We start from the raw sequence: 27,603 nt of genomic DNA, 5'->3' as shown, positions 1-27,603 counted from the left end.
CCAGCTTCTGGCCACTTCTCACCATTTCCACTTCCAGTTCCCACCACCACCTCAGGCATAGCCGCCACCATCTCTAGCCAGAATTCCTGCCATAGTTTCTTAACAAATTTTGCAGTTCATTTTTGTTCCCTTACGATCTAATCTCCCTGAACCAGTCAGTATTAACTCTCTAAACATGGAAGTCCAATCATAACATCCCTGCTCAAAAGCCCCTAAATGTCTCTCATTCTTGGTCAGGGTAAAGCTGATGTACTTACAACGCTTACCAGGCCTTTAGTGATCTGGGTTCTATTACCACTTTGACTTATCTGGTCCTCATATTCCTCTAACATGTTAGGTGTGCTTTTCCTGCCTTAGGGCTTTCATGTCACCATTCTCCTTGCCTGCTATGCTGTTCCACCAATTTTCTCATGATTCACCTTCTTCAAGTCTTCTTCAAGCCACCTGCCCTCTGGCTCACCAGGTTTTGCACTTATTCTAACCTGCCATTCCACAGAGCCCCTTTCTGCATTTCCAATATCCGCAGGTAGGTCCGGCCATGGTCGACTCTCCTCCTTTAATGACCTTAAGAGCTATGGAGGTAGCAGCTCTTGGTAAGCAGCCTCTTCAAGTTTAGAGACAGCAGATATTCCTTTTTCAGTGGTCTCTTCACGAATCTCTAGGAATTTACGTACAGTGTAAAGAGCTATGCATGTTGCATTCTCTAAGGATAACTTGTTTTGCAGAACTGATGACACAGAATCCAACAGAAGACATCGACCTCTCCTTTGCCGGCTCAAGTCCATTTCTGTAGCAGCTGTGCAGGGAACCCCTCAGCTGCTGTTTGATAGCAGCTCTTATACTTAGGTCCTGCCGTGTAAATGATGAAATGGGTGGCTATATTAAATCCTCTTGTCAATTTGCATCACCTGTTCAGCAACCTTGAAGTTTTTGGAGTTCCTCTTTCAAATCAGGCCCCACAGGTAGGAAAACAGTTTCTGACAAAGGATTCTTACCTGTGAGACATTCATTGGTGGTGTTCACAATGGTTGTATAGATTGGTAATGCCCCGTCTCCTTGCCAAAGTAGCACTTTTTCACTGACATCCCTATTATTAGAAAAAAAAAAGTGATTTAATGGCATCTTTCTGAAATGTTTCAGTTGCAGTATTAGAAGCACTTAATTCATCTCTACACAAGTGGCCAGCTTTCTATACCTATCTACATCCACAAACTGGAAAGGTGCACCTATGGGATCTGGGGAATGGAAACTTCAGCGTGTTTTTGTTTTTTTCCAACTTCCTCCACAATTCAGTATTGACTGGAGACTTTCGAGCGTTCTGGTGGTCTCATCTGGTGGCAAGCAAGGCAGGTGAATCTCCTTATGGAAAGTGACCAAGCATGTCAAAGTGTCTCTCACATAATAAAAGCTCAATAATTATTTTAATTACTTTTTGTAATTCTTGCTTAACATCTATACATAATCATATGGTTGTACTTCTCATACTTTATTATAATTGCCTGCTCACTTCCCAGAAACACTCCACTAAACTATTAGTTTTTTGAGGGCAAAGACTATGATGAGTTTGCATTCATTCCCCCAGAATCTGTAAATGAATGGGTTGATTGAATGAAGCCCGTATAAATTAGTCTCAGGATTCTACATTACTGGACAATTTCAAGCATTGGGTGGATAATGATTCAGGAAGTTATTATAAAAGGAATTAGATGAAATGGCTCAATATCCACTCCTATGCCTTACACCTGTGAATGGCAACAGTGTTACCTATCAAAATATATTTCATATTGTGAACACTGAAGTATTGCAAGAGTGGAAATTATCAAAAACGATGTATTATTTTCAGGTTACTAGATGTATTAAGACAGAAAAATAGTCTAGTTATTTTAAGAAATTTGTCAGCAATGGTTGAAATAAAAATGTTTTCTCTTACCTTTGTGTTATCCAGAAATATTAATATATCACATATTACTTTCTTCAAGTACAGTAGTGTATCAACATTACCATGTAAAAAGAGAAATCAAGGATTGCATTAATTTAGGAAGTATAATTTTATGTCTATAAAATTATAGTCTATAAAATTTATACCCACATTTGTGGGTAAAAACATAAAGCTGTAAAAAATCCATAAAAACTTTTTATAAAAATAAAGCTATACATAATTATCAATGATTACAAAATTTAAGAAGAGGAACATGATCATAACTTCCCAGAGAACGATTTATCAATTTTCTAGGTATCTTGCAGGAGATTTCCTAATTTTTTCCCACTGTAGTTCTAAAATTTAAATCCAAGTTATACGGTATGTCTTATTCCCTAATGACAAAGCTTTAGATTATATGAAATGAAAATTTTTATGATATTAGAATGAATTCATATCAACATGAGGGTGGAGACATTTTCCATTTGTGCAATTTTTCCATTAAGTATATAGAGTAGGTTTCTCCAATTGGAAAGCAGTTGGTGAGATGAGGTTCTAGGTTGTCCATGTACCATGCAGAAATTTCTGCAATGATAGAGAGTTCTTTCTGGTCCAGTAGGGTAGCCACTAGCCACAAGAGACTATTTAACACTTGAAATGTGGCTAGTGCAACTGAGGAACTGAGTTTTTAATTTAATTTAATTAAAATGTAATTTGAACCATATGGCATTAGTGGTTACCCTATTGGACAGTGCATTTCTAAAGAAATTTCCTGAACTGGGCCAGAGGTTAATAGACATTTCTAATCTATCTCTATATTACATGTGAAAATACATTAACTGGTACGCTTCCTCACATATGGAACATGGTGCAAGATTAAAATTCTTTTCAAGATGCCATTTTTATAAATCTGAATTTCCTTGGAAAGATCCAGTGATGAAATTTAGATCCATGAAAATTAGGCTGCTTGCATTATAACTACTCATTATTTTGGCATGCAGAGTGTGACATGATGTAACCCTACATCATTACATGTGTTCATATATTTATATTATGTCATCAGTTTGAATTGTTTATCCAAGAGAAACAGCTATTTTAAAAATGCAGATAAAGTAGTGACTTAAACACTCTGTTGGCATCCATTCTATTACTACACAGGTGCCACTTTCTGTAATTTCATAAGACACGTAAATGATGAAAACAAAAATGTGTTGGGAAAGAATATGACATAAAATTGATTTTTAAAAAAGCATAAACTGCAATCCTGTGTTGCTAGAACTGATGTTTTCACAGGTGGGAAATAATGTTTACTAGATATTTTAGAACATATTATTATTGAAATGGAACTAGATAATATTTAAGTTTTGGAAGTATATGCACATTATCTCATTAGCCTCTTAAAGCAGGTGTCATTAAATGAATACACTTTGGAAAGTTAACTTACAAGTGTTACTAATAAAATGTGTTAATAAAACGTGTTAATATTGAGAAAATAGAATCCCAGTTATTTTACTATCATTTTATAGTCTCTATCTATGATATCTGTCATCATTTTGGATGTTCAAATAAGTAAACCTATCCCCCAAATAAGCAAATATGGCTGGGGACTTACTTCTGGGTGTTTTGTCATTAGAAAAGACAGATTCTGTGATCTTAGATTTTAAGTTTATGCTCCAAACAGACATACATTTCATGGATAATATAAACAAAATCAATGACATTCTTTACCACTTAGCAATGCATTCTTTAGTGAAAATGGAATTACTTTTAAATATTATATTTTGAAAGACAAAGAAGTTGAACCTGAGTAAATCCAAGTAATGCATATAGTTATTGAACTTCTCATAATACCTCTTAAAAATACTTTCTTTTAACATGTTTTCTACTCTGTGTACTGTGATAAATTTTTGATACAATTTAAAATAAAGTGCACATAATATGCAATCGTGAAATTAAAAAAAAGAAAATGTAAAATGACAAGATTTTGGAGAAATCAAATATTCCAAGAACTTAGGCTAATACAGTTACTGTAACTGAACATGAAATTTAGCTCAAAGTTTTCTAGAGATAAAAATTTTAAAAAAAGTAAAAAGAAAGCCCCAAATGTCATATAGAGTGTTATAGATGGTTATGGTATTGTAATGAAAGTGGATGAATAATTTGACACTTATAATATTGTCCTTTATATTAAAATAAATGTAACAATCGAAACATAATTTTTCTCAAAACTGAATTCTAAAAGTAAATTATTAATAACCTTTATGCGAGTCATATTGAACGACATGATGGGAGATTCCCTCAAAAGTGCTTTTGCAGAAGATGCAAGGACGTATTTCATGTAATCATTTCACTTGGATGTTTTATTCTAGGGAAATAGGTTAACGATGTCCAGGTAAATGGATTTCTGGTTCTAAATTGATTTTTCATGAAGCTTAGATATTAGAAGAGAAATGTTTAGCTAGCAAGTGTCTCAGCCAAACTTTTTCGAATATACATTTTCTAAACTACACTTTCAACAGGAAGATTGCAGGAGCCCAGGATCGAACTGTAATAAATGTATGGAAACAAATGTTGTACATCAACAACATTAACGATTATTAACAATTCCTGCTCTTTGTGCAAACTGTGTGTCATAGCACAGTATTTACTCTGTATCAAAATTATACTTTATTCAAAAGAGAGGGGAAAAAAAGGAGTAGATCACAGAATCTATTCGAAACTGACTCAAGTATTTCCCGATTGGTAGTATGGAATCTGCTGGATTAACTGAAAATTTCTCACTGGGCAAGCTAGATTTCTACATCATAGAGCACACCCTAATTAATCTGGCTAGAAAAAAATTGAGAGCAGGTATGATTATCCACTTTGGACATTAAGTTAGAAACTACTACACATTGGAATATCTAACATTTGCATGATTCTATAAGGATTTAATTAATATGTAATCCCAGACCAATATTTGAATGACTACAGTATGTAGTAATTATAATCACATATCACTCTCTTTGACTTTTATTTTCTTTTTGGTTATTTAATGATTCATCTGGAATTTTTGATATAAAGATAAAAATCTTCTGGAAAAAACAATCTCCTGGTATAGTATATGTGACTCTATGGACTCTAGGGAAGTTTGGTATCAAAAGCTATTTCTTGCATTTATTCATATTTTCCTCATTTGACAAAGGCTATGCTTTAAAATGGTCTTAAAGTTTATTCATCTTTTGTTTATCTTAATATGAGTTATGTATTTCAACTTCTGTCTCTTTTGCAATAGGGATAACACTCAAATTCATGACACTTCCATAAATTAACATTTGGATGTTTATTTCTCTGTGCCTCAATATAACTGGATATATACTTCAATTATATAACAATTATGCTGAATTTTATTTGTTCATAAATTTGTCTTTTAACCTTAGCTGCTAACTGGAAGCAATTGGGAAGCTTTAAAAATACTGATGCCTCAACTCCCTCTGACCCAAGATTCTGAGTTAATTGGTCTGGGGTCATATCCGAGCACTAGTAATGTTCAAAACTCTCCCAGTGATGCTTATGTATGGCCAAGTTGCGAATTACTGCTCTCAACTGTAAGATTCTTAAGGGTAGGAGCCATGGCTTATTCATCCTTGTATTTGCTTAACACAGTGCCTGCCATATGTATTTAATTTCAGAACATATGTTACTGGATATTATCCAATAATAAAAACCCAATCATGTAGTTAACCTCACAAAGGTATTCCAAGGCTTTTTAAAAAGCCAAATTTTTGCTATTCTCAAGACTAGGTTTTCCTCTCAGCAATTTTCATCTTCTTTCTTAGGATTAAAATTTATCTTTTTTTTTCTTTTTTTGTCCTTCATGGACAAAACAGAAAACAAGAAAAATATGCTATCATGTTACCTACTGAAAAAAAACTAAATATTGTGATTAATTTCTTATTAAAAAACATCATCTGGCCTTTCCCTTTTCAATATGATCTCTCTTAACTCCTCATTCCTTCAGTATTTACTTGACAATTAAATAAATTATGTTCCTAAATGTCATGTACACAAGATTGGCTTCCTTTAGAAATAAATTATTCTCTGTACAAGCATTTTGAACCCAAACCTCTCCTGAACATGATTTTAAATTAGTGGGTCTCAACCAAGGGCATTTGGCAATATCTAGGGACATTTTTTGGTTGTCACAACTTGGGGGAAGGGGAGTGTCACTGGAATCTAGTGGGTAGAAGCCAGGATGTTGTTAAACATTCCACAATGAACTGGACAGCTTTCACAATGAAGAATCATTGACCCAAAATGTCAATAGTACTGAGGTTGAGAAACAAATGCAAATTAAATACAAATGCAAATTAAACATAATTATTTTTAAATAAATTATATTATTTTTCCATGATCTCCTTTCATTCTAAAGAAAAATCAATGAAATGACCAAAATTTATGCTTGCCAGACGTGCTGAAGGTATCAGAAATAAAAAAAAAAAAAAACATTCTACAGAAATGGAACTATGGAAGTGTGTCAGGAATTTCCACCATTGAAATAAAAAGTCCCTAGTGGCTTCATGTTTCACTTTAGTGAAATGTAAGTTTCAAGGCCAGGCTTGCTCTAGATATGTTGTGGAATTTGTCACCATTCACCATTCTTTCACTCAATACACCTTCTGTTTTCAAGATGGTACCATTTTTCCCAGGCATTCGTTCATTCATTCATTCACAAATCTTCCTTTATTGTCCTGGTGACCTCTATGCCTCCTTCATTGTATGAGATTGGAACCTTCCACTGATTCATCTACCAATAATCAATCTCCTAGCCATAGCCAGTCTATAAAGCTTCCCATCAGAATTTAATGCTTTGAGTGGTATCTCTGGAGTGGATGGTGTGGTGTGGCATTCATATCCCCTTTCAAATGGAAACAGTCATTCCACCAGCTTCTAAGAGTGTTGGCTACTGACAGTTCATAGCTGCCTCTCTCTATGGGAATTGCCTTTGCAGAGGCAGTCTGTCTGGAGTGAACAGCATATGAAAGGCTACAAAAACCCAACCATTTTGCATTAATTTGGGACAATTTTGAAGCCTTTTTCCAGATTTAGGACTCCACATGGTATTGGCATTGACTAACACTGCTATTGTAACGTAGCACAGTTCACCTTTTCTCTTTGCTGAATATTGGCACCCTCAGTTCCTTACAGGTGTCCTGGGATCGTCCCCACTAAAATTCCTGCTTAAATGTCTCGATGTCATAGTATGTTTCCAGAAAAAATTGACCTAAGATAATAATATCCTGGAATGGGATTTGGAAACTTATCATACTTTGGTTTACTGGCACTGAGAATTTCATCACTAGTTGTAAGTGGAGCATTGATAGTTCCTGATGTGTAATAAGGTCAATTATTAAAGTTTCCTTTGTTTGTGAACAGGTAAGAAATAACAACAGAAGGGAAGGCAATGGTCAGTGCAATACCTCAAGTGTTTGAGAGAAACAGAGGATCAATCGTAAAGGCTTTCAAGTTGGAAGAGTTTTGTTAAGTGTATTAGATAAATAAAATAATAGGCTGAAGATGATTACTGACAATGTAAAACAAAGTATAAATGTCAAAGAAGTGCCTTGGTAGCATATAAAGATATAGTCATGCCTGGCAGGCAGAAGGTAGAAGAAATGAAGAATCAGTCCCAGCACGTACTAAAAATGGAACTCTAGAGAAGGTAAAACTCTCAATCCCACACCAAGATTAGAACACTGATTTGGAAGGCGTGGGATGCAAAGACTTGGAATAATTACATCTGGGATTGGTGCACTCAAGAATTTTAAAATGCCAGATCTTCCTGAACATTCTGGATCTAGAGCTCACTATCCTTATTAAAATCTAGCTTTCCTCTCTTGGTGAAGAAAATACAAAGAACTCTGTTTTGTATTCCAACACAAACTTTTTTCAGGGTCTACCACCACCTCTCTTCCTGACAAATACACCAATAATAATATACCATCCAGGAAAATGCTGGGAGCTGTAGGTTCTAGCCAATATGAGGACACTGAAGACAGCATGGAGAGTATATAGGACAGGGTATTAGAAATGATGGATTAAGGGGGATGGATAAGAAAGAGTTTATCCATATAAGGGCATTCTTCCATGATATGGCATTTGACATCCTGGCAAGGACTCAGAGAGATGACATTAATATGATACTAGAATGTCTCTTAGAAGGTTGAATAAAGCAATGGTCCACCCAAAGTGAAGTGCAAATACTGGCTGCCAAGGCAAACAGTGAATAAGAAGTTGAAAGACTCAGAGAAGTGGGAATGCTAACATGGATTTATCTTATAAAACCAAAAACTCACTAGTTAATGATTGACTAAAGGAGAGATCAAATCCCCAGTGAGGAAAGACTCTGCTATATATGGCAAGTCTATACAGCAATGATTTTTCCATCCCTCTCCAAAGGATTCATGACCATTTGCTTAAATAATTGCTTGTTTGGAAAGGGGACTACTCAAACATTAGAAGCACTATTAGACACGGAATCTAAGTTGACAAAAATACTCAAGGACCTAGAGTATCACTATGCTTTCCATGTTAGAATAGAGACATAAATGGCCAGGTAATAAACCCCTGTCCAGCTTGCAATAGGTAATAAATCTAAGTCCAGCTTGCAATGGGCCTACTTTGTTCATAGATCCACTCAGTAATCATTTCCCTGAGCTGCAAATATACAATTAAAATTGATATACCTGCTCGACCTGTGGGGTAAGAGCTATCATAGAGGGGAAGGCACAGCAGAAGCCTCTGAAACCGCTACCCACCTTCAACAAACATATTAAAACAAAGCAGTGTTTCGTCTTAGGCACAATTAGAGATTAATAGCTCCTTTAAGGACTTAATATAGGAGTGGTAGTCCACATCACATTGCTATTTAACTCGAGTCTATTCCTTAAAAAAAATACTAGCAGAAGAAAGTAAACAACCAAGTAGTGTCCCATTTGAAACTGCTGCACTGACTATGGTATCTTTGCTAGAACCAGTTGACTCAGCTACTGTACAAAATGTATGACCACTGATCTGGCTCACGCATTTGTCTCCATTACTATGAGGAAGGAGGATCAAAAGAAGTACATTTATGTGGGACAAGCAGCAGTGTACATTTCAGCTTTGCTTCAGGGCTAAGCTAACTCTATACTTAGTCTATTATATCAGTGGTATCAGGTTAATCAAACTGGATAACAAGAAGCAGCAAACATATTGGAGGCCTTGGTGTGACACATGTACCATAGAGAGCGAGACATAAGCCTTACGAAGATTAACCTTCAGAAATTCAATTCACTGGGGTATGCCTGCTCATATCCTCCAAAGTAAAGGACCAATGACTGTATCTTGTGCCTTCCAGCACCAAGAAGGAAACACATTGCCTGGTAGACTTTTTTTGGAATCTGGCAACAGCACAATCCACAGCTAGAAGTACTCTTTACACCTTTTACCTGAAGATATGGAGGGTAGTCGCATCTGAGTTGGGTGGGGAACATGGAAAAGTTCCTCTACAAGTTAACATATAGTGCAAGCCCATGTGTAGGCCATATAGTCTGGCAGACCCTGGAGGTACCTGTGATGAGAAAATTACCACTTAGTGTTTATAGCAAGTCCCAATATGAAAACCACAATTTAAAGACCCAGGGTTTTTGAGAAGAAATGTGCCGTCTGTAATGGAGAACTATGCACCATTGGGAAACCAGCGTCTAGCCTCTAATAAGTCTGGGCCGCAATGGAGCATCTGATCATAAGACATTACATGACCATGTGGTCAGAGCTATACATTATGAGCTGGATTCTCAGACCAAAAATTGATAAGGCTTGGTGGGTCCAACAGCAATCCATCATAAGATAATAAATGTTATAGCCAGGATCTGGCATAAGGAGGGCCAGAAGGCACAAAGAAGTTGTATGAGCAGGTGGCCCAGACCCCCATATCAAGCTCCACTGTTGCTCCAGTGCTTTTCACTCAGCTCACATGTATGACCACATGACAGACAACCCTTTTGACTGACTGACAGAGCATGGAAGAGTCCTGCAGGATATGTTGGCTTAATATGTCAATATAAGCTGGAAATGAGTTGCTGTGGCACTGTTTTCCCACAGAAGAGAAGCTCTGCAACAATGTGCTTGAGATAAGCGTACATGTAGGATCATCAGCAGTGATGAATGTTTTGGCTGGTGAGTTAAGGTTCTAGAAGGAAAAATATTGGAAGATTAGAGACAAGATCTAAAAAAGAGGCATGTGGATGGATACAGGAAAGTGAATACAAAGGTAAAAAATTTTGTATTACATATTAATGTTCACCAGAAGGCATTCAAATGAAAAAAAAAAACCAAAAATTAACCACATAAGCACAATGACTTAGCCAGCCTCTATCACTGAGAAGAAAAATGGGCTCATAGACAGAGTAGCCATGGTGGTAGGCATAGAGGCAATGCATGGGCTCAAAACTTGGTCTCTAAAAAAACAAAAACAAAAACAAAAGCAAAAAAACACTACTAGCCAAAGGTTTAGACAGAGTTTAGTCCCAATGATAGAGGAGACTGAATAAAATTGCTTTGTACTAAGGAGTCCGCTTTACATCAAGGAGCAGTGGGCATATGACTACAGCTGTAACATATTCCATACCACCCAGAATCTGCTATCTTAATAAAATAAAAAATCAGCTTTTTGAAGGTATATAGTTGAACGCTGACTTGAACATGTTGCCCCCTGATCATGGGACACTTCTAAATGTTATATGGCCTAAATTTTCCTCAATAGCTAAAGTACATGGGTTCAAGAAACAAGTGATGGAAGTAGGAGAGTGGTCAATTTACCATCCTCCCCAGGGTCCCACTTAGGGAACCTTTGCATTTTGTCACTGCAAATTTAGGTTCTGAGAAACTCAAGCAGCAATATCCAATAGAAAATTTTTGCAAAGATGGTTATGTTCAATATCCAAACTGCCTAGAACACATGTAGCCATTGAGCATTTTAAATGTGGCTAGTATGACTGAGGAACTCGATTTTCTATTTAATTTAATTTTAATTAATAGCAATGTAAATTTGTATAGCCACATGTTTGCTGCTGGCTATGATATTGGACAGCTCAAGTCTAGGGTTCTAATTCCCAGAGAGACATGGTTTGGCCAGAAAACACAACAAGAATCCCACTGAACATTTAAATTTAATCTGTGACTGCTGCTCAGTCATTTTCAGCTCCTCATGCCAAGAGGAGAAAAGGCCAGAAGAGGGATCACCTGACTCTAATCAGATCAATTGATTCTAATCATTTGCAGGAGGAAGAAGTTTTGACATAAAATAGGGTAAGGAAGAATAGGATTATTACCTGGACGATCCCCTGAAGTGTCTCTCTGTACTTCCTAGGCATTTTTTTCCATAGGCAATTTTTTTCCCTAGGCAATTTTTGACAGTATATGCACAAGTGCAGCAGCCATGGTCTGGGAAGGCACAGTGAGATTATGTTCAGCGTCACCTAAGCACGTAAGCTACTTAGAGCAGCACAGATGTCAGCCGAGCATGAGGACAACCCAGGGTAGGTAGTGCAGGGGCAAGATGAAAATGACTAATTGCAGCCTGAGAACAGGTGTAGTAATGATAGAGACACGGGATGCTGTTATTCTTTCAAATAATCTTCTTGTAGATTTTTTCAGACACAAGATCAAACAGAATCAAGGAGTTGTTCTGAGAGGAGAACTTTCCATGAGCAGTGATTAGATGATAGTAAATGGACTTTGTGGTGAAACACCCAGATTCCCCTTTGAGGAACAAAGCACTCATTTCTTCAGATGGCCAGAGTGTTTGCTGCTAAAGACTTCACAGAGGTAAAGACCCTTTCCAGAGAAGGAACTGATTTCCCCAAAGTTATGTCTGCTCCATGGGACCAGCCCCATCCAAGGACTATTCCTTGAGGGATACAAAAGGCCTCTACCTTTGCCTCCATTTGGGATAAAATGTGAAGGGCCACCCCAGCTGCAGGACTCCCTGGGGCATCAACTGAGACTTCTTGTTTAATAACCCTGCTATTCAATGTCTCCCCTGCAAATTGCTGTTTCCTTCACTGTTTATAGCTCTTGTTCCTGAGTGTATTCTCCAAAATACCTTATCCAATGATCTCAAAGGTTGTTTCTGGGGACCCCAACCTAAGATTCAGAGTCTTTGCTTTATCGCTTGTTCCATGAAGCACTCTTTGCTTCAGATCTCCGCTGTCTCATATGAAAGTTGACACTTCTCAGAATATCTTGGTCCCTTAGAAATGCCATCACCTGTAGATTATTTGGAGTTTTTGTTTTCTTTCTGTCCTATAGTCCTTTATCCACTTCTAAAACCAGTTTCTGACTGGGAAAGTTTAGACCAGGCAAAGGGTCCTACCTGCTTGGGGATAAACACTAGACGCATTGATTAAATGAAAAAACAGACATGGGTGATTGAAAGGCCTGTCAACCCAGTGTTTCTCATTCACCCTATGCCCTGGTATGTTTTACAATATCTGTACTCTTCTAGATCTCAAACCATATCATTATTTCTCATGGCCCTGGTTTCACTTCCTTTCCTTCTGTGTATCATAACATTTTCCTCATTGACATGGTTTCATAGTCTAGGAAGCCATTTGTACCATTCCAGCTGGAGGGCTTTCCCCCCCTCCCCCAAATGTGTTTGCTTTATAGATGTGCATGGTCTTGTCTCACAGTTGACAGCTGGTATAACCTAATATTATCTAGCCAAAATACACCCCTCAAGTCACTTGTGAGAAAGAGATGAATTTGAGGATTGGTACTTGTTTGTTTGTTTGTTTATTTTTAAGATTTTATTTATGTATTTATTTGACAGAGAGAGAGAGTCAGCTGAGAGGGAACACAAGCAGGGGGAGTGGGAGAGGAAGAAGCAGGCTCCCAGCAGAGAAGCCTGATGCGGGGCTCCATCCCAGGACCCTGGGATCACGCCCTGAGCTGAAGGCAGACGCTTAACGACTAAGCCACCCAGGCGCCCCTGGTACAGAAATCTATTACATTGCCTTGGACCTGCCTTCTGACACCAACTTACTAAGAAGGTAATTAAAGATGACATTTTGCTTTGCATTTATTTTTTTACCTGGATTGGACTTTGACATTATAATGCCTCTATCCAGTCTGTAGAAGTTCTTGTGAAGGTTTGAATCATTAAAACCACTGATTTTTGCAAGCTATACAATGTGTAATTTACAATTTACCTTAAAAGAATACTTAATACAAAGTGATTTGTACAACTTATTTCTTTTGTCTTTACAACATATATATGAATAGGCAGTCAAATGATTTTTCAGATTTTTTTCCCCTAGGTTTTTTTCCTCCTAGTTCTTCCTATCTCTGCCTTTAAATAAATACATGCAGATAATTGGCCAGGATTTTTGCTTTAGAAAAGTGATAAACTTCCTGGCTTCGAAGACATAAATCCAATTTAAAAATGTATCCTTTGTGGGGTGCCTGGATGGCTCAGTCGGTTAAGTATCTGCCTTCCTCTCAGGTTATGATCCCAGGGTCCCGGGATTGAGCCCGCATGGGGAAATCTCTGCTCAGCGGGGAGCCTGCTTCTCGTCTCCCTCTCCTGCCACTCTGCCGACTTGAGCTCACTCTCTCTCTCTCTCTCTCCATATATTAAGTAAGTAAGTAAGTAAGTAAGTAAATAAATAAATAAATAAATAAATAAATAAAATGTATCCTTTGTGATTTGTAGGCAGATATCACCATGAAAGAGTATTCTTGAAATAGAAACTGTAAGAAAAGAGAGGGAGAGATTTTCCGAGGAGAAGAAAAATCCATTTCCCTAGCTTTGGAGGAAAGCGTGATAGAATGGGAAGTAATGCACCACCGGTGATAGTTGTGAACCCCCCAAAAAGTGTCTTATGTGCCATTTTCTGGGCAGAGCCCACAGCAAGGTGACAAGACCATGAAGAGACTGAGAGGACCCTGTAAAGTTCCCTCTAGGTAGAGCCTTCAGAAGGCCGCAGACTCCTAGGGACGGAACAGTTGCTATGACGTCTAGGACAGAGCCGGGTAGAGATGACCATCCCGATGATGGGCACTAGTAGCAGATATCTGCCCGTACCCCCAAAAGTGGTTCTGAAGTAATGGAAGGAAATGCAGGATTGAAGAGCCTGACAGGCAAAAATAGGGAGAGATCAGCAGTAATGTTGGACTAATGGCAGTAAGAAGTGATGGGATAGTGTATTTTTCAGCATGTGTCTTCAGAGACAAATGACTCTGCTCAAACTTTGGCAATTTAGAGGTTTAAAATAGAAATTAAGTTTTACTTTAAAATAAAATAAAAATAAAAAAAGGAAATCATATGAGTTACAATTCCATTTAGGGACCTGACACTGTCAGGGACGTTTTCCCTGGGTAGTACAAATAATGGTGGTAGAGAAGGAAGAAGCCTTCAGGTTTTCCAGCTTCAAACCGATATAATTTGTCTCTTCCTTCCATCACGAATACATTTTACTTTAAAAAGTAACTTGAGTCCCCCAAACCTATAACCCCAGTCTACTTATGAAAAAAACAAACAAAAAACAAACAAAAACATAGAACAAGTATGAATTGGAGGCCATTCTAAAAAGACCTAACCTGTATTCCTCAAAGGTACAAACTTCCACTTACAAGATAAATAAATACGAGAAGTGCAATGTACAACACAGCAACCGTGACTAACACGGCTGTAGGAGATGCAGGAAAGCTGTTAGAGGGAATCCTAGAGGCTCTCATCACAAGAAGCAATTCTTCTCTCTTTTTATTGTATTGAGATCATGGATTTTAACTAAACCTATTGTGCTAACCCTTTCAGAATATATGTTAATCAAATCGTTATGCTATATACCTTAAACTTACAGTGATATATGTCAGTTATTTCTCAATAAAACTAAAAAAAAAAATGAAGAACAGTAAATGAACAAACAAACAGAAACCAGCAGCAGTCTGAAAAAGTGTCCCAACAAAGAGGAGCCTAAGGAAACATGACGACAAAATAGAATAGGGCATCCTGGCTGAGGTCCTGAATTAGGAAAAAGACATTAGGCAAAAACTAAGAAATCTGAATTCAGTATGGGTTTTAGTCTATAATCATGTATCAATATTGGTTCATTAATCGTGACAAATGTACCATGCTAATCAAAGATGTTAGTAACTGAGGAAACTGGGTATGGGGTTTATGCACATGTTGTGCTGTCTTTCAAACTTTTCTGTAGATCTTAATCTATTCTAAAATTAAAAGTTTATTTGAAAAAAAAAAAGCCAAAAAAAGAAAAAAGTAACTGGGTATGCCCATTCTGGAAACCTGTGTTTGTTTTAAAGACATCACACTCTGGCCTCTATGTTAGAAATATTACTTCTCAGAATAACAGTACATCCCTATTCCATTTTCCAGTAATTCTTGTTTTTTTTTTTTAAGCCCTAGTTTGGCTTGATTCAATGTGCTTTCAATTTTTCATTTTTACTCTTGATGTTTCTCTCACCTCGTAAACCCAGACTATGCTAGTATAAATATAGATAGATGAATAACTAGATCCGCAGATAGGAATATATGGCAGACACAGTCACAGACACAGTAACACACAGTTGCACTCATATGCATGCAGATAAACACACATCAGACACCTCAGTTCTCAGATTCAGAGAAGCGAATGGTTAAAAAAATCTTGAGTATGGGTATTTGTTGTTACTTGCTGGGAGACTCTTCTAAGTTATTTTGTATTTTCTAAATTCAGTTTTCTTATCTGAAAATAGGGAAAATAAAACCTATATGGCAGAGATAGCATTTAAATTAGTGACAGTATGCCAGTAGAATGTCTGACCCATAACAGGTGCTCCACTTTATTATGAGGTGCTGAAAATCTAATGGCCAGGTTCAAATTCATGGTTTCTGGTCAACTGCAGTGGTCAATCCTGTTCCCCTTCCCATTGCCTCTTTAGGCCTTTCCAACAGCAGGTCTATGATTTTCCCTACTCACGGAGTTCTTATGTATGTGAATCATACATGCTTATGTCTGAGGAATTGGTGCCTATGCCCAGAGAAGTAAGCAGCTGCAGGCGGAAGATGACTAGGGGATCCGAGAGACATGGGGTCACCGTAGTGTGTCTTTGACTTAGGAATGAAGACAAAAAGTAGGACCATGAGTATATGCAACATAGGGATCATAGGAACTTGGAGCTCTATTGCAAAATTTACTATTGGGAAGAAAAGAGGTCAGGGGTGGATAGATGTTCTTATTAACAACAGCCATTTAAAGATGGCTTGGACTCTACAGGCTCGAAGATGTTTAGAGCTAGTTCCCTTGTGTGCACTTTCTCGATTCTTCAGAGACTCCCTTCTGTGTGCCTCTAAATTCAGCTTCCTCAATTTGGACAACGCCTCCCCTTAAACTGGCAGCTCTTGAGCTCTGCCAAGTTTCTGCATGCCAGCAATATAATTCACAACATCTTTTTGTCTGGGTCTGTTTTCCCTGGTATCTTACCCCATCAGACAGTATGATTTTTTAAATAACCTCAAGCCAACATTCCCAATGGGGATTCCCATCAGTTCCCTGGAGATTCATGTACTTTGCCTGCTTTTTGAATGGGAGTACAGTTCCTTCACTGATTCTCCTCTACGCCACAGGAAGCTTTACTTTCCTAAGAATAAATCAGGAACTGATCTGGGAGTCTCACTGTAGGGTTATAGTCCTTTCTCTCTTGGTGGTCTTACTGAAGGCTCTTTTACTGGGCATCCAGAGATGCAGGAACCACCCCACCAACATACCCAGAGGGTAGATATGGAATGGAGCTCAAATCACATCAGCTATTCTCTAAAGAAATGCTCTACACGTTTTCCCTAATATCTGTTCTCTTGACCCCCTTTTACTCCTTACTAGATGTGACAGTTTCTGAGTCAGCTACAGGTTTTTTATTTTGAAATTCTGCCTGTGGTCTAAAATCTCCTTTGTAATACAGCGTCTTATGGAGTCTTGGATTCTCAGCAGAAACTCCAAATTTCACATCTTTTTACATGTACTACATAGGTGATGATGCAAACTGGAGAATAGTAAGGTACTTTTCTCATTCTTAGTGTTCACCCATGTGCAAAAGTGAGCCCTTACGAATGTGAATCACAGTGCAATTAATATTGGGCCTATTATAGGTTAAATAGACCTCTGTGGACCACTGTGAAGGTTTCTCAAAATTTGTAGCAGTATTTCTTTGGGAAAATGAGAATTAATTTCTAAAGACAAAAATTGACAAATACTATTCTGGAATAAACTGTAAGTTAAGAACTTGCTCAAATTGGTGATTGACCCGCTACCCAAACACTCAGTGACCTAGACGCAGAGGCACATTCATGGTACAGGCTGTGATCTGAGAACAAACTGTTGACCTTGCGGCAGCTGACAGTCCCACCCAACTGCACCCAAGTCTAACAGTCTTGTCTCAGTAGTCTTACACTTCAGACATCTGAGCAAATTAGTCTTACTTGACCTGAACAAAATCTTTACAAATCAGGACAAAATCTTTAGGTTTTTGAAGATGCTTCCTTAAAATTATCAATCTAATTTATTCCAGCCATTCAATATGACTTAGGTGAATTTACTAAGTGAATTTGAACCCTTGTAATCTGTGACTGGAATGTGGGCAGCTTCTATATTTCTTGTGGTGCCTTGTACTCTGAAATTTGTTGATAAATGCCTTTTAAATGTATTCATCTTGCCTATCACTACTAATAACAGAAGATAATATAAATTGTCCTGCAAAGGAAGACAGGTGCAGTCATATTTTATGCACAGAATGCATTCTTGAAGACTTCACATAATTTGAAACTCATATAATTCAAAATTATTTTTCTCATGGGAATAAACATAAAATAAAAATTGCATTGTTTCAAATTTTTTATCAGAATTGATAATCCATTAATATTTTATTAATTTACTGTGTCAAATTATCACAATCAAAATTTACATAAAATAATACCGCACTTTGTGTATGTGATTAGTCACAAGGTGAGATGTACCTTAAATGCATGGGGTTAGATCATTCTTCAGTTTGTGTTTTTACAGATATTAGTAATGGTAATCTCTATATGTCTGGTTCTAAATAAAAATAGCAGTGTTTTCTAGAGTCTGAGTATGTGAGAAATGAATATTAAGTTAGGAATATACAACTTTCACCAAGTTAAACTGCTTTGTTTATATCCAGAATGAATGGAAAATCTTTCTGATTTCCAAGTTTTGAGCTCAGACCCCGTGCCTCAGCCTCAGTGGTTTAAGGGAACATCAAGACTTGAATTTGCTTCCGATGTTAATGGTCACAAAATATCTCAGGGTGGACTGGGCGCTGACTGGCAGCCAAGTGCAAAAAGCTTAAAAAGAGTGCCTCAATTCTATCAGAGTATGTATTTTGCGGTCTGTTAATATTTTGCATTAAGCCAATTTTGAGCTATTAAAGTTTTTCTTTTCTATTCTTCCTTTTATCTCTTTAAGTTTGCTAACCATCAGGAAGCACTCACTTTCATCTGGGATTTGTGTGCATTGATTGTGTTTCCTCAGGTCCTGTGCTTCGTAACTAAGCTTTCAGAGTTAGTGTTGCAGGTAGCGGCTGTGCGGAGCTGCTGGAAAGTACTAACTCGCCCACCCTCACCCCAGACCTGGTGCACTCCCTTTACTCTTCCTTGGGTCATGGAATTAAAAATAGGGGCATAATGTCAGACAGCTGGGAAGATAGTCTACTCATTTTGTATAAATGGACTGACTTAAAGATATGTGCTGGTCATATTCATTAGGAAAGTAGTTCATTATATTCAATCACGGTGATTTTTTTCTGTGGGCCTTTTGAAGGGTTTTCTACCTATATTTGAGGTCCTTTTTTGAAGATCTGTCACATATCCCTTCTTTTTCCTCATGGTTTAGAATCCCCTGTTCTATCAAGCAGGATGCCAGCAAGAAACACACAGTATATTCAAAATAGTTTAACTGAGAGCAGTTTAATAGAAAGACCAGGACGAAGGCAACCAGCTAAGGTGCTTGAGGTGCTGGCTACATTTGAACAAGGGGAAGCCACTGCTAATCCTAGGCCTGAAGGAGAGAAGGGAAGGGGGAGTATTACTGGACTCCAAGGAGAGATGGAACCATGGACAGCCAGATGTCCCAGACATCCGGTGGGGAAATAAATAACCAACATCTCTCTTCCAATCTCTTATATTTGGCTCCATATTTCTGCCATTCATCCTCAATTGAAAGCCCAGCACAACAATAATAACCAAGTGCTTTCACATGAGGGGAAGGATATCTGGGGTCTCTTTTAAAGAACGCTGATCCCATTTGTGGGGGCTCCATCCTCACGACCTAAGCCATTCTCACAGGCACGCCATCATCTTAGAGGTTCGTACTTTAACATACGAATTTTGAGATGACACAAACATTCAGATCATAGTGAAAGGAAAGTTTTTTCACTCATTTTTTTATTTATTGAGTGCAACTATGCCATAAACTCTGTGCTAGAACTAGGAATACAAAAACAAAATAGACACAATATTTGGAAAAGCGTCCTGACAAGGAGCCTGAAAGGAAGTTTGAATGAGAGGCACGTCAATACGTCCGCTGCTTCTCACTCATCCCGTCACTCTCCAGCCAGTCATCTTTGTCAGCCACTGCCTTTGCTCAAGCCCCATTTCTTTCCAGGGGCCCTGCCCTGCTATCCACCAGAAAACTAAAACTCCATCCTCTGTCCCCCCAACACACACACTTTAGTTAGCTTTTGGAATATAATGTTGTAATTGTTTTTTTTAAAGATTTTTTATTTATTTATTTGGCAGAGACAGCCAGCGAGAGAGGGAACACAAGCAGGGGGAGTGGGAGAGGAAGAAGCAGGCTCCTAGTGGAGGAGCCTGACATGGGGCTCGATCCCAGAGCGCTGGGATCACGCCCTGAGCCGAAGGCAGACGCTTAACTACTGCGCCACCCAGGCACCCCATAATGTTGTAATTTTAAGAAAACCAATTGTAAGTAAAAAGAGAGAAAATAGAAAATGACAAAAAAAGAAAAATAATGTGCTTTTAACTCTTCATCAATTCCCCAACTTTCCTAGGGAACGTATAGAAATAAATATAAATATACATGTGCACAAAGGTAACCCTAGGAAAAAAAACAGTGAAGATGCTTCAGGCAACAGTAGTAGGCAGGAGAGAACAGAGTTCATCTTTTGACGATCACACTCAGCATTTTGGGGAATGGACAGGGGAGCCACTGGCAGAAAAGCCTGCTTTCTCACAACTCACTTCCAAGACCCTTATTTGGAACTTTCTGAATCCATTAGCCCTTGACTAGGTGTAGCCATGTATTAAGCTTCTGGAATTATTCCCATTTCCACCACCAAAAATATGTTGGGGAAAGGACAACAGTACATTTAAATACCCCTACCCTACTGCAGAGTGGGGAAAACTGCTATTGAACTCCAAAACATTTTGCCATAGACACATTGTTTACACAACACAGCTGCTGGAATGGCTCTGATGACAGGAACTTATTAAGGCCTCTGGGGGATGATGAGATTTGTTGAAATCGTGATGTCTGTTTGCTGCCCTTGATTGATGTACCATCACCAGTCCTAGGCTTCAGGCATACTATGGCTTACACAAGTTTTGTAGGCTGAACTGCAAGCCCATCCCCACTCTAAAAACATATCAATCGCTTGTTTAAAAGATTTCAGTGTTTCCTACAGATTGAGAGATAAAATTCAAGTTCCCTAACAATAAACATAAGATCTCTTATGATCTGACTTTTATCTCCACAGCTGTCTCTGTTGGAAATACATCATACCTACCTTAATAACCACAGGCCATTTCTTTCCCCCTTCCTACTTCTCTGCTTAGAATGCCTGATCTATCCTTAAAAACTCCTGTTTTATCTTTAAGATTCCTCTCAGGTAGTACCTTCTCCCTGAAGCCTTCCTTGATTTCTTTCCCCTTCCCACTTACCTGGTCTTTATTGAACTCCACTAACATTTCTAGTTTCTTCTGTCAGTGCTATGAGCACATTGTATGCCAATGGAGTCGTGTTACCCTATTGGAGGTCCATCTCTATTCCACAGGCCTCTATAGACTGCATCATTCTGTCCTTGGTCAAGGCTTGGTTCAAAGTTTAGCCCACAAATCCATGACTTGCAGTAGAGATCCAAGTATATTTGCCTTTTTATAAGTTTAGTAATGTTTCTGAGATATAAAGGGGCTCCAAAGAGGAATAGCTTATATGACTCTATTTTTGCCTTTTTCAACATCATACTGAGATACTCAGCCTCAACTTCTTCCACAGATGACCTTTCTATTACATGCCCTGCCCAGCTCTGGACACACAGATAGCACAGGAAAAGGGCACTTTATTCTACCACTCTGACCTCTTTGGAAGGAAGTAGCCCTGAAAGGCTGGACTGCCTTCCTCCTCACCCCAGGGATCCCGGTATATACAATTTTCTCCAACTGATGATGTTTTCATCTCCCTGAAAAGACCATGAATTCTTTGAGAGTAAGAATTCTGTGTAATGTATCTTTTTATCTTCAGTGTTGAGTATAATATAGAGAAGAAAGTAGACTTCAATACTGAATAGCAGTTACACTGAAGGAGAACATGATCTTTACATTTTAAATAACCGCTTTACAACAGAATTTTGGATCTTATCTCTTTGACCACTAGGGAATGCTGTTTTCTGGTAGGACAGAGAAGAATTGCTGACTTTAATGTGGTCTTCAGGAATCTACAAGCTACAACTATATTTTTCCCAGATCTCCTCCTACTGGATAGCTCTTAAATAAGGATCTTGAGGGGCACTTGGGTTAAACATCCATTAAGCATCAGGTACGCATCCAACTTTTGATTTCAGCTTAGGTCATGATCTCAGGGTCTTGAGATGGAGTCCCACATTGGGCTCCAGGCTCAGTGGGGAGTCTGCTTAGGATTCTTTCCCTCTCCCTCTCCCTCTGCTCCTCCCCCTGCTTTCTCTCTCTCTCTCTCTCTCTCTCTCTCTCTCAAATAAAAGAAATCTTTAAAAAAAAGAATTTTGAAATTAGCTGTAGTTAACAGGATTTTTTAGTAAGGACATACAAAAAAGATAGAGATTTCTTTGTTTACTGTCATTGGTTTGCTTCAAATTTTTGCCCTTTGTTTTTCTTCACCTTTTCCATCTCTACCTTCCTCACGGGTACCTTGAGTTTTTTTTTTAACTCCAACTTCAAGAATTTCAGCAAAATAGTATATTGAAAATGATCCTCTGAAGTTGCCCTAAATAACATTAGCAAGTATTGCAAGTATGATATTCTGGTACCACTTTCTAGTGTGTGTGCACAAGTGTGTGTGTGCGTGCGTGTGTGCGTGTGTGTGGTTTTCCTACACTACCAAGCAATGCTATGACATCAACCCGATGCTCTAAAATTCACCTTGATTCGGACACTATCTCCCCAGAGACAGCATCAGATTCCACATGTTAAGGACTCAGTCCCACAAGACCCCTCTCCACTTCAGATGCCAGTTGCCAGCCCAGGTTATTACCTGTGCTCTGACCAACCGAGTCTAGATCAGAGGTTTCCATGGCCCCACATTGAGTTTGATCAATTTGCTGAGCTGCTCACAGAACTCAGGAAACTGTTTACTCACTAGATTATTGGTTTATCACAAAATATATTAAAGGATGTAAATCAAAGACCAGATGAAGAGATAACATAGGGCAAGTTCCCAAACAAAGAAGCTTTTGTCCCCCTGGTGTTTGGGGGTAGCAAGGTGTCAAGTGGAATCGTTCTGGTTCCACCTCCTCTCTCCAAATCTCATCTTTTGTTTTTTATGGAGAACTCATTATAGAGATATTATTGATGAAATCATTGGCCATTGACGACTGATTGAACCTAGAGGGCTTCTCTCTAAATAGATAAATAAAATCTTAAAAAATATCACAAGGTTATCCTGGCAACCAAAGTCCATCCTTAGGCGCAAAACTCACCGCATTTGCATAACAAAAAGCACCTTTGTTGCTCTCATTACTCAGGAAATTCCAAGGGTTTTAGGAGTTGTGTGCTGTAACTAGGGACAAATACCAATATATATGTCTTATTATAAATCACAATATCACAGCAAGTATCTATTAGTTTACAGGTGTCTTAGAGTTAAGAAAAACAACACTATGGCTATGTTATGTTTTCAGATGGATGTACAATTTATATCTCAATTTATGAGTAACCAATTTTATCCCCCCAAAAGCAAATCTATTTTTTTAAAAATTTACTTGGCAGTGTGGAATAGTGAGGAGTATGGGTATGGAAGTCAGAGTAGGATTTAATTTAGTAATGAACATGGGTAGGAAAAGATTTATTCAGCATTAGCTTTGCCCATGTTGTTCTTCTCAGCATTCCATAAAGAAAAAAGTTAATATTTGCTACCATTTATTGAATTCATTTTATGTGCCAAATGCCTGCATAAACTTATTCCCTTATATGACATGAGCATGAAATCTTAGCGAAAATGTGAAGATGTTTCAGATACAGAGGCATATTTTTTGTCTAATGTCACAGCTTATAAAGGTCAACAAGGATGTTAAGTCCCAAGTAGTAAACCATATTCAAAAATTCCAAGAGAGATTTTGTTGGGGAAGAGGAATTTCTTCTGCCCTTCAAGGTCCTTCTAGCTGGACTTAGAATCAAATTGACATGAGAGAGCTTAACAGGAGAAAATCAAATGTAATACCGTACATATGAGGAATACACACAGGCATGGAAATTCCAAAGTCAGACTGGCAAAAACACAAAGCTCAGATGAACTAAGGAGAGGGATGAGGGCCTGAGGATACAAAGGGGAGAAAGACCCTTAAGGAAGGTAAAAGGAGATGTTCAGAAAACAAAGGTTGCTCTATTATGCAGATTAGTTCCGTAGGTAAAGAGGAATCTCTGTTAATAGCTTTCTTTCTGATAAAAGCAGGCAATTGAGGGGGAGGTAAAGAGCTTTTTCTGAATCCGCTGGGTTTGGATCATTCTTAACTTAGAATAATGTTCATGCCAAATGTTCACCCCACTTTGGGGTGGCCGTTCCTTGGCCCCTACAATTTCTCCTAAATTGTTATTTCTTACATCACAAACTCTTCATCTTAAACTTCACTGGGCTCGATACCCACTAGCAATCATAACAGCTTCCTAAAACATTATTCTATTCTGCACTGAATATTTATACAACTAATTCTGGATAAATACCCCCCAAAATCTCTCCTTATTTTTTTGTTTGACTTTATATTAAATTATTTATTTTTCAGGTCCAAAATAAATGCTAGAATTTATCCTTCAGAAATGAATCCAGTATGGCTCAAGCATAGTTTGTGGGCTCCTTGGATTTACTTGGTAATCCAGTCATTGGATTTTTTACTCTTCATTCGACTCAAAATAGAGTGAGCTTAACAGTTTATTCACTATTCCTGATCAGATCATCTAAACTTGGGAGAAGCATACATCTTAATAAAATGGCTGTGATGACCTTGCAAAGTATTGAGACCTAGAATGACTTGAACCCCACGTAGGCACTGCTTTCTGGGTACTTTATTATCATGAAGGAGCTCTGCCAAGAAAATAAAAAACAAATACTTTCTTCCCAAAGTGCCAAGTATTTCTCCATTATGAAATTTCCATGAAATTCCATGGAATGTCTCTCCTGTAAAATGAGACTCCATCCTTGTGCACAGCTGCAATACCTGGCAACTTCCCTAGCCCTGGGAAGCTAATAAAGCAAACAACAACTCTACTAGCTGTCGAAACCATGAACAAGTTCTGGAAGTGCCAGCGTACTGCTGCTTTCACCACGGAACACGAAGAGCACATCGATTTTATTACCTGTGTAGTCTCAATGCACAGGATGCTACTAAAAGGACATTAGACAGTGGTTTATTGGTGCGCCACATGGCCATGTAGAAGGAATCTGTGTTCTTCTCCTTTGCGATAATCCTTGGTTCTTTCTGCGAGGATGACTAAGTCATGAAGAAAAGGAAGAAATTGGTATTGTGTGCTTAAACATGTTAGGATTCAGTCAGCCAAGATGGGCATAAGTGTTTTCTAAGTGTCTTCCTTCCTTTCCCTTCCTAGGAGAGCAATATGCCATCCTTTGAACTAAAAGTGCCCCTGACCTACACTGAAAATTAAAGATGAATGTTCTGCATATCAACTGCAATACAAATCATCTCTTATCCTCTTGTGTTTGCAGAGAAGATAACTCTTACTTCATTTGCTATAGGGCTGTGTATCTTTTTGGCATCTTTCACAGTACTGTGCTGTTCTGGACTCTGTCCAGAGTCAACAGCTGAGCAGCATGATGTAGCCTATGATTCAAAGGCCCAGGGCAGAAGGGAAATAATTCCCCAGTGCCACTTTGTATTATCTTGCTTTTTACATAAATAAATCAACATCCTCTGAAAGATATTTGACCATGTAGGTAGTAAATTTAAGAAGTTTGCTTCATGTGAAGATGAAACAAGTGATATTACGCCCTTTAAAAATTGGTCACTGTTGAGAGAAGAGCCACATGTGTCAGAAATTATTTTTAAGATATGCATTTGGGGGAAAAATTGCTGTTATCAGAATGTCAGGTTCTCCCACAATGGATTTTTCCCACAAACATCTTTTTTTTTTTTTTTGACTACTCTAAAAATATAAATGCCTTAGAGAGTAGATTTGAAAAAAAAAAACATTTTGCTAAGTTTTATATATTTCATTCACGGACCTTAGCAAATAGGCTTTAAGATGTATTTAATTTAAGTAACTTTTTAATGCATTTAAAATGAACATTAACCTGTAACATACAAACCTACAGCAGACCGGCTTTCCAGCTGTGCATTGAAAAATCCACATTGGATTAGACAAGGTAAATATAACCCCGTTCATGATTCTTAAATAGACCTGACATTTAGTGTTGGAAACATACAGGATTTGTTGCTACTACTTAGTCTATGAAGAAAAAATGAGTGTTGGGCCCACTTTTAAAATTATGAGGTACCATAAAAATGTTGGCATTCTGAGGACTCTCCCTGATTTGGAGAGAGCTGGAAAATTGAAAAGGGATAGAAACCTCACTTTTATGGTAAACTGAGCTCAACAGGATCTAGAACCCTGTAATAGTCTCTCCTTATTCATGGGGGATATGTTTGAAGACACCCAGGGGATGCCTGACTATGGATATTACTAAACCTTATAGATACTGTGTTTTTCCTATACATTCATACCTATGATAAAGTTTACTTTTTAAATAACGCACAGTAAGGGATTAACCACAATAACTAATAATAAAACAGAACAACTCTAACGATACACTGTAATAAACGTTGTGTGAATGTGTTTGCTCTCCTCTCTCAAAATATCTCATGGTACTGTACTCTACTTCTTGTCATGATGTGAGATGATACAATGCCTGCGTGATGAAGCGAAGCGAGGCCAACGATGTAGGCACTGTGACGCAGCGTTAGGATACTGTTGACATTCTGACAATACATCAGAAAAAGGATCCTTTGCTTCCACGCGGTTGACCACAGGTAACTGAAACCACAGAAAGCAAACCGTGAAGGAGGGGCTACGATAGTAACATCCCGGGGCAGGTCATTTTTTGTTGCGGATGTGCTCTGTGGACGCTTAGCAGCTTCCCTTGCCTCTACCCACTAGGTACCAGTAGCACCCTCCCAGTCGTAAGTATCAAATATCTCTCCAGATAGTACCCGACGGCCTAGGAAGGTGAGGCAAATCATTCCTAGCAGAAGACCATTGCTCCAGGGGGAGAAAAATGGGGCATGGAACCACATACAATTTGAGGAGAACATTTCCCTCCTTGTATAGAATGATCTCTGCCAGGCTGACATTGCCGACTCCCCAAATGTTGAAAAGGTGCTCTTTTTCTCTCACCGTCTGTGTGGTTTCTGGGTCTCCCCTCAGCTGCTTGTTTATTGCCTTCTCTTCATGTCCCTTGATGTTACAAAGTGAGTCCAGTAAGATTCAATACTAGACTCTTCTCAGATTCCCCTTTTTCCTACTAACGTCGTCCATACCCATGGTTGCTACTCATACTGCTTTTCCTCTAGTTCAGACTTTTCTAAGCACCAGATTTCCATTTATCTTCTGGACACTATGCATTGATACCTGAAACTTATAAAATCAACTTACCTAAAAATGATCTTATTTCTCCAAATCTCTGCCTGCTTCCTGTTCTGTTAACTATTATTGCCCTTACCAGAATCCAGGTGTCCTTGGTTTTAAAATAGGGAGTTTTCTCTTCATTATAATCCACATACAATCGTTTGTCCATAAATTCAGTTATGCATACTGTCCCATCATCTCTACTTTGTAAAAACTTCTCACACCTATACCCTCTTTTAGTGACCTCCGGATCTATTTTACTCCAGACTCTCATTTCTACTGGACAAGATTTACCATTGCCTGACAATCATTTCCTGTCTCCCCCTGTCTACATAGTTCTATAAGAGGATCCTTCCCAAAGCATAATTTCAATTGTCATTTTCCTTCTCAAAACTAATTTTAATTACTTCCTTGTCTCTAGAGAGTTAAGACCTCCATGATCTAGTTCAAACCTTCTAGTTGTCTTTTTGGTATTTCCTCTCTACTTACAATTTCAGCCCAATGAATGTTACCTGAAGATACCTTTGTT

General features: G+C 38.2%; 1 pseudogene; it reads right to left on the bottom strand.

Moving 5' to 3' along the window:
* Positions 1–386: 386 nt before the first annotated feature.
* Positions 387–27,348, bottom strand: LOC123783344 (ganglioside-induced differentiation-associated protein 2 pseudogene; annotated as a pseudogene).
* Positions 27,349–27,603: the final 255 nt, after the last annotated feature.

The sequence above is a fragment of the Ursus americanus genome, chromosome 1 (assembly GCF_024610735.1).
Source record: "Ursus americanus isolate L20-20 chromosome 1, mUrsAme1.1.p, whole genome shotgun sequence".
NCBI lineage: Eukaryota > Metazoa > Chordata > Mammalia > Carnivora > Ursidae > Ursus > Ursus americanus.
The sequence above is the reverse complement of the archived record's forward strand: the minus strand, read 5'-3'. Positions and strand labels throughout refer to the sequence as shown.